The sequence below is a fragment of the Manihot esculenta genome, chromosome 9, assembly GCF_001659605.2.
Source record: "Manihot esculenta cultivar AM560-2 chromosome 9, M.esculenta_v8, whole genome shotgun sequence".
NCBI classification, from domain to species: Eukaryota; Viridiplantae; Streptophyta; class Magnoliopsida; order Malpighiales; family Euphorbiaceae; genus Manihot; species Manihot esculenta.
The window spans coordinates 15,373,322-15,381,249 of record NC_035169.2 but is presented as its reverse complement, the minus strand read 5'-3'; positions in this window follow the sequence as shown (position 1 = coordinate 15,381,249).

Here is a 7,928-nt window from a genome sequence, read left to right as displayed (position 1 = left end):
GAATACCCGGGATTTTGGGTGTAGGGCGGATAGTGAGGTGGCTGAACAAATCCCGAGGCCTGAGTGCCTCCTTGGGATTCTCCCATACCCTCTTCTGACATACTGACGCCCAAACTGCCATCCCTCCTTTGATCAACATCCATCTGATCCCCCATATCCTCTGACATACCTCCCTGCACTGTTCCTCTGACTGATCTGCTTCTTCCCAGATCTAAAGACCTTCTAGAGTCTCTCACTGCTCGGTCCCTGTTGGACCTACTTGACATTGCCCTAGGCAATGTTGAAGGACGGGCATCAATGCCCTCGTCCCGAGGTGGTATTCCAGTCAATCGTGCAGATCGACGGGTTCCTCTCATCCTGTTTTCTGAGAAACAGTAAACATCACATAAACATTAGCATATCATCATGGCATATCATACAATCATAGCAAGACAGGACTCTACATCCTATCCTAGTGGACATGATTTTTGCCTATTGTGCTTGACCTTCTATAACTTCTATGAGCCCGACACTCTAGGTCCGACCATATGAACCTAGGGCTCTGATACCACTCTGTAACGCCCCGGAAATCCGGACCGCTACCGGCGCTAGGATTCAGGTCGGCTTAAGGCCGCCGGAACCCGTAGCAAGCCTACATACATCCTGTTTACCTGTTTAATCCCATACATGATCAACAAACATACATAAGAATTAAAAACTTTTCTTTTTCTTCATTCACCAAACTCAACCTGTACATACACTATATTCATCATATACATAAACATTAATCCCTCTGTGGGATTTCATCAAAGCCTCAATGGGCAATATATATCCTGTGTTGAGTTGGTTCACATATACATCATAAAATAAGATCATGTACATACCAAGGGATTAACATATACTATGGTCAAGCACAACTCTATCCTCAATAACATAACTACATAAACATAACTGTTCAAAACTTTACATTACATTCTTATCATTTGTCATGTCCACATACTCTAGCTATTACATACATATGACTTTTCTCTTCTTTTCTTCTCTGTCAAACCCGTACCTGCAAACCTGGGGTTAGGGGAGAGGGGTGAGCTAAAAGCCCAGTGAGCAGAAACTAAAAACATTATATTAAAATTCATGCTTTCATGGAATGCATCATATCACAAACAATTCACATCAAGGGTGAACCTGTCACCAATTAGTCCCAACATAGTCTCGTGCCAGGCCGTAGCATGGGGTCCTGGTCTTCCTGTCATAACATACATAAAGTCTCGTGCCAGGCCGTAGCATGGGGTCCTGGTCTTCCTGTCATAACATATATAAAGCCTCGTGCCAGGCCGTAGCATGGGGTCCTGGTCTTCCTGTCATAACATATATAAAGCCTCGTGCCAGGCCGTAGCATGGGGTCCTGGTCTTCCTGTCATAACATATATAAAGCCTCGTGCCAGGCCGTAGCATGGGGTCCTGGTCTTCCTGTTATATCATATATTAAGTCTCGTGGACTAATTGGATCATACAGCATTCACCCACAACCACAAAATAAAATGCAATGCGACATATTCGTGAACTAATGCAATCAGCCTATTACATGTCATCATGATGCATGAAAAATGCTCAAAACATTTAATTGCTTGATTTAAAACATTAAGCTTGTTTCCACTCACCTCTGGCTAGCTCTGACCAGACACTGAAGCAGCTCACTCACTGCTGGGGTCCTCGGTTCCTCGGGTCCGAACCTACACAGGTGGACTCCAATGAGGGACCAAACATATATAAACACAACTCTAATATATCCCCCAAAAACCCCCTAAAACATCATGAAAACATCACAGAAAATATGCATGAAATGGCTGAACAGGGCACCTTCGGCGGCACCTTCGGCGGCCGAAAGCCCCAGACAGAGACGAAACTCAGCTAGGTTCGGCGGCACCTTCGGCGGCCGAAAGTGCCAGACAGAGACGAAAGTCTCTTTTCGGGGGCACCTTCGGCAGCCGAAAGCTGCCTCCACAAGGGGGGTTCGGCGGCCGAAACTCCCTTCGGCTGCCGAACCTGGTTTCTGCCAAACGGCAGAAACTTGGTTCGAATGAACCTCCTGCCTCCCAAAACCATAAATCATGCATATTTCTCAACTAAAACACACATACAAGTTCCTAGGGGCCTCAAACATGCATATACCCCATCTACAACACTTCATTCACACACAAACAAGCTACATTGCTCAAAAATCACAACTTAAACCCATAAACCTACACAAGAACTAAACATGCCTTTAATCCCCAAAGATCTTCATAAAACTTGTGTCAAGCATAAAAGAGTTCAAGATCGACCCTTACCTCTTGAAGATCGAGAGTAGAGGCGATCTAACTTGGAGTTGGAAGAGATTTAGCTCCTTGGGTCTCCAAGCTCAAAACTTGCTCAAAACTCGATTCAAAAGCTTAAAAACTTCAAAGCAAGATGAAAACTTGTTAAAACCATGAAAGATCTAGAGGGAACACTCAAGATCGAGGGAGGAACGGTGGAGACTCACCTTGGCCGACAATGGGAGAGAAAAAGCTCGCCCGTGCGGACCAAGGGGACCCTTTTATAGTGGCTGGCCAGGCCACGTTCGGGGGCCGAATGTGCCTCCGCATCCATGCAACGTTCGGCGGCCGAACATAAGGTTCGGCGGCCGAACCTGCACTTCCCTCACTTAGACTTTCGGGGGCCTAACGTGCCTCCCAAAGTCCATGCATGTTCGGCGGCCGAAAGTGAGTTTCGGCGGCCGAACCTGGGTTTTTCCTTAAAGAATTTTCATGCAAAAACTTATTTAAAATCATACTTAAAACATTAAAATACATGAAAACATTTTATAAAAACATGCTTTTACCCTTCTAGAGGTTTCCGACACCCAAATTCCACCGGACGGTAGGAATTCCGATACCAGAGTCTAGCCGGGTATTACAAAAGCAGTGCTAAAATCTAGCCTGGTACCCATAGCGTTCTGCAGACTCCGCCAAAACCTGGAGGTGAACTGGGGTCCCCTATCTAACACTATTGAAACGGGAGTCCCATGCAACCTGACCACTTTATCAACATACACCTGCGCTAACTTGTCCACAGAATAGCCACTCCTGACAGGGATGAAGTGAGCAGATTTAGTTAGTCTGTCCTTAATCACCCATATGGAGTCCAACCTGTTGGACGTTGCCGGTAACCCCACCACAAAATCCATAGCTATATTCTCCCATTTCCACTCTGGAATCGGCAGTGGGTTAAGCATTCCAGCCGGCTTCTGATGTTCCAGCTTCACCCTCTGACATACCTCGCAGGCGGACACAAACTGTGCCACTTCTCTCTTCATAGCTGGCCACCAATAAAGTCTCTTCAGATCTTGATACATTTTGGTGGCTCCAGGGTGAACACTGTATCTAGCATTATAAGCTTCTCCCATAATGTCTCCCTTCAGACTCACGTCATCTGGTACACATAACCTGTTCCCATAGCGGAGGATCTCTTTGTTGTCAAATCTGAACTCTTCATTCTTGCCTGACTGAACAGTCTTGGCAATTTTCACTAACTCTGAGTCCTCATGCTGTTTCTGAGCCACTTGCTCCAGAAACACGGGTGTCACTCTCATTTGAGCTATCAAAGCACCTGTACCAGACAACTCCAACTGCAGCCCTTCAGTAATGAGCTTATAGAATTCCCTCACCATCGGTCTTCTCTCTGCTGTGACATGGGATAGACTGCCAAGTGATTTCCGGCTTAGGGCATCTGCCACAATATTTGCCTTGCCCGGATGGTACTGAATTTTGCAATCATAGTCACTAAGCACTTCCACCCATCTTCTCTGCCTCAGATTCAACTCTCTCTGACTCAAGATGTACTGCAAGTTTTATGATCTGTGAAGATCTCACATTTAATCCCATACAGGTAATGTCTCCACATCTTGAGTGCAAAGATCACAGCTGCCATCTCTAGGTCATGTGTAGGATAATTTAACTCATGCTTCTTCCGCAGCCTAGAAGCATAAGCAATTACCCTCTCATTTTGCATCAACACACAACCTAGTCCCACACGGGACGCATCACAAAACACTGTGAAGTCTTCATTACTGGTAGGCAGAGCTAACACCGGTGCTGACATCAACCTTTTCTTCAGCTCTTCAAAGCTTTCCTCACACTGCTCAGACCACACAAACCTCTGGTTCTTCTTTGTCAGTCTGGTCATAGGAGCGGTAATTTTGGAGAAGTCCTGAACGAACCTCCTGTAGTAACCTGCCAAACCCAGAAAGCTCTTAATCTCTGTAACTGTAGTGGGTCTAGGCCAGTTAGCTACAGCTTCCACCTTCTTGGGGTTCACTTCAATTCCCTGTTCTGACACAACATGCCCCAAAAATGAGATGCTCCTTAACCAGAACTCACACTTGGAGAACTTGGCATACAAGCCATGCTCCCTCAGGGTCTGCAGAACTATCCTCTGATGATGGGCATGCTCCTCTGCGTTTCTGGAATACACTAAGATATCGTCAATGAAAATGATAACAAAGTGATCCAGATACTGACTGAAAACTCTGTTCATGAGATCCATGAATACTGCAGGGGCATTGGTTAGCCCAAACGGCATTACTAGGAACTCATAATGCCCATATCTGGTCCTGAACGCCGTCTTCGGCACATCTTCTTCTCTGATTCTCAGCTGATGGTACCCGGATCTCAGCTCTATCTTGGAGAAACAACATGCTCCAGCTAGCTGGTCGAATAGATCGTCGATCTTAGGTAACAGATACTTGTTCTTGGTAGTGACTTTGTTCAACTGCCTGTAGTCGATACAAAGTCTCAAGGATCCATCCTTCTTCTTTACAAACAGCACTGGAGCACCCAAAGGTGAGGTACTCGGTCGGATAAAACCCTTGTCTACCAACTCTTGCAACTGCTCCTTTAGCTCCTTCAGCTTTGCTGGTGCCATCCTGTAGGGAGGGATAGAGATTGGTCTGGTTCCAGGCATCAATTCTATTTCAAACTCTATCTCCCTAGCAGGTGGTAGTCCTGGAAGCTCGTCTGGGAAGACATCTAGAAACTCTCTGACCACGGGCACTGAGGCGGGCTCCCTAACCTGACTATCAAGCTCTCTCACATGAGCTAGAAACCCCTGACAACCCCTCCTGAGCAACCTACGAGCCTGCAGGGCTGATATCAGACCTCTAGGCATACCCCTCCTGTCTCCCCTGAAGACAACCTCTAACCCATCCTGATCTCTGAACTTGACTACCTTGTCTCTGCAATCCAAGGTAGCACCATGAGTAGATAGCCAATCCATCCCTAGAATGACATCAAAATCCGTCAAATCTAGAACCACAAGGTCGGCTGGAAGGCATCTACCTTCAACAAATACTGGACTGAACCTGCAGACTGACTCTGCTACTGATGGGTCACACTTGGGTCCACTAACCCAGAGGGGACACTCTAACCCAAAAACTATCAAACCCAACCTCTCTACGGCTCTCGAAGCAACAAAAAAATGAGATGCACCAGGGTCCATTAACGCATACACATCTGAACAACCAATGATGAGATTACCTGACACCACGGTGTTGGATGTGTTTGCCTCCTGCTGTGTCATAGTGAAGATCCGAGCTAGAGCTGACGGACCTTCACCCCGGGAACCTACTGAAGAAGAGGCTGCCCCTCTCCCTCTGCCTTTGCTGCTACCCTGAGTCATGGCTGGGGCTACTGGCTGGGCCACACTACCTGAAGCCGTCTGCTGGGACTGTGCCATAAAAGGTGCCCTAGGACACTCCTTAGCCATATGTCCCTCCTGCCCACACCTGAAGCAGGCTGTCATCCCAAACCGACATACTCCCTTGTGTGGCTTACCACACCTCAAGCACTCTGCACCATCTGAACCTGAGCTCGAGCCACCGCCCAATCCCAGACCTGACTTCAAACGGTTCTAGAACTTATTCTTCTTGGGCTTGGATCTGCCCCACTTCTTACTACTTGAAGCTGCTGCACTCAGAGAAGAGGGATCTAACTTTCCCCCACCTGGGGTCTTGGAACCCGAAGACTGTGCCACTGACTGCTTAACTGTCTCCTGAATGATAGCACTAGCCTTCATCTTTCGTGCTGCATCCACTATGGTGTGGAAGTCCTCTCTCTCTGCTGCTAGAATTAGGGAGGAATACCTGGGGTGGAGCCTCATGGTATACCTCCTAGCCTTCTTCTGATCTGTATCAGAAGCTTGGCCCACATATTGCAGCAACTCCAGAAACCTGTCTGTGTATTCCTCCGTTTGCCTTAACTGTTCAAACTCAACCACCTTTAGCCCTTTTGAACTATCCGAAAAAGCCCATCCTGCAAACTCATTAGCAAACTGCTCCCAGGACAAGCTTTCCAACCTCGGGTCCATATAGTTTTTGAACCATTCTCTTGCTTTCTTGCACTTCAGCATGAACCCCTCCATCTGAATGGCTCTACTGTCACTAGTTCTTAGCTCATCCGTTATCATCTTCACCGTCTTGAGATACTCAAACGGGTCATCTCCTGTTTTAAACTTGGGGGCATCCAACTTCAAATAGTCGGTCATCTTTACCTTGCTCCCCACAGATGAGCTAGGTTGGGGTGTTTGGATATCTGGGACCATGGGTTCTGCTGGTGGAGGAGGAGGTGCAACATTCCCTGGGTTAGGGTTTGCTAGATTTGGATAGAAGGGTGAGGGTGGATACATAGGGTACTGGGGATATGGTGGGTAAAAAGGAGGGTAAGGCATGTAGGAGGGGTATGGGTTAAAGCTGGAGTAATCCGATGTAACCCCTATCGAATACCCTGGGCCCTGAGGAAAGGGTTGATACTGGGGCGGATGACCAAATCCCGAGGCCTGAGCACCTCCTTGAGATTCTCCTATGCCCTCTTCCGACATGCTCATACCCAAGCTACCATCTCTTCTCTGCTCATCCTCCTCTGATCCCCTTACATCAGCTGACATTCTATCCTGAACTGTCCCCCTCCTGCTTACATTAAAAGACCTTCTAGGGTCCCTTGACATTCCCTCTTTACTTGACCTGCATGACATTGCTCTTGGCAATGCAGGGGGACGGGCATCCATGCCCTCATTCTCTGGTGGGACTCCAATCAATCGTGCAGATCGACGAGTGCCTCGCATCTTACTTCTGAAAAAATAACATAAAACACATAGCATTAGCATTATATGGTTCATGTGGAAGCACATGAACCCACAACATACATAGCATATCATTAATGCACATGCATATGGTCATGACATTACACATCATCATCAAGACATGACTCCACATCCTATCCTAGTGGACATGATTTTCCTATTGTGCTTGCCCTTCTATGACATCTATGAGCCCGACACTCTCTAGGTCCGACCATATGAACCTAGGGCTCTGATACCAATCTGTAACGACCTGGAAGCCGGACCGCTACCGGCGCTAGGATCCAGATCGACTTAAGGTCGCCGGGACCCATAGCAAGCCTACTATACATCCTATCATACCTGATAAATCCCATACATGATCAACATTTCCATAAAACCTTAAACTTTTTCATACACGAAGCTTGACCTGTGCATGCACTATAGCTAAAAACATACAAACCCCATACTAGAGCCCTCATAAAATGCTCTAGTTGGGTATGCTCTAGTTGGGTCAACATATCATAAGTCAAGCCTGATTCAACATAACTCATCATTAGAACATTAACATAAGATCATGTACAAAAAAGGGATCACCACTACAATTAGGGCCAAGCATAATACTAAACCATGAAACATTCTTTACATTACATTACAACATACCATTTTACATTTCATGTCCACTACTAATCTATTACAATTAAAACAACCTTCAACCTTGAAGACTTCTCGGTCTATCCTGAACCTGCAAACCTGGGGGTTAGGGGAAATGGGATAAGCTACAAGAGGCTAGTGAGCAGAACAATAAAATAATTTCA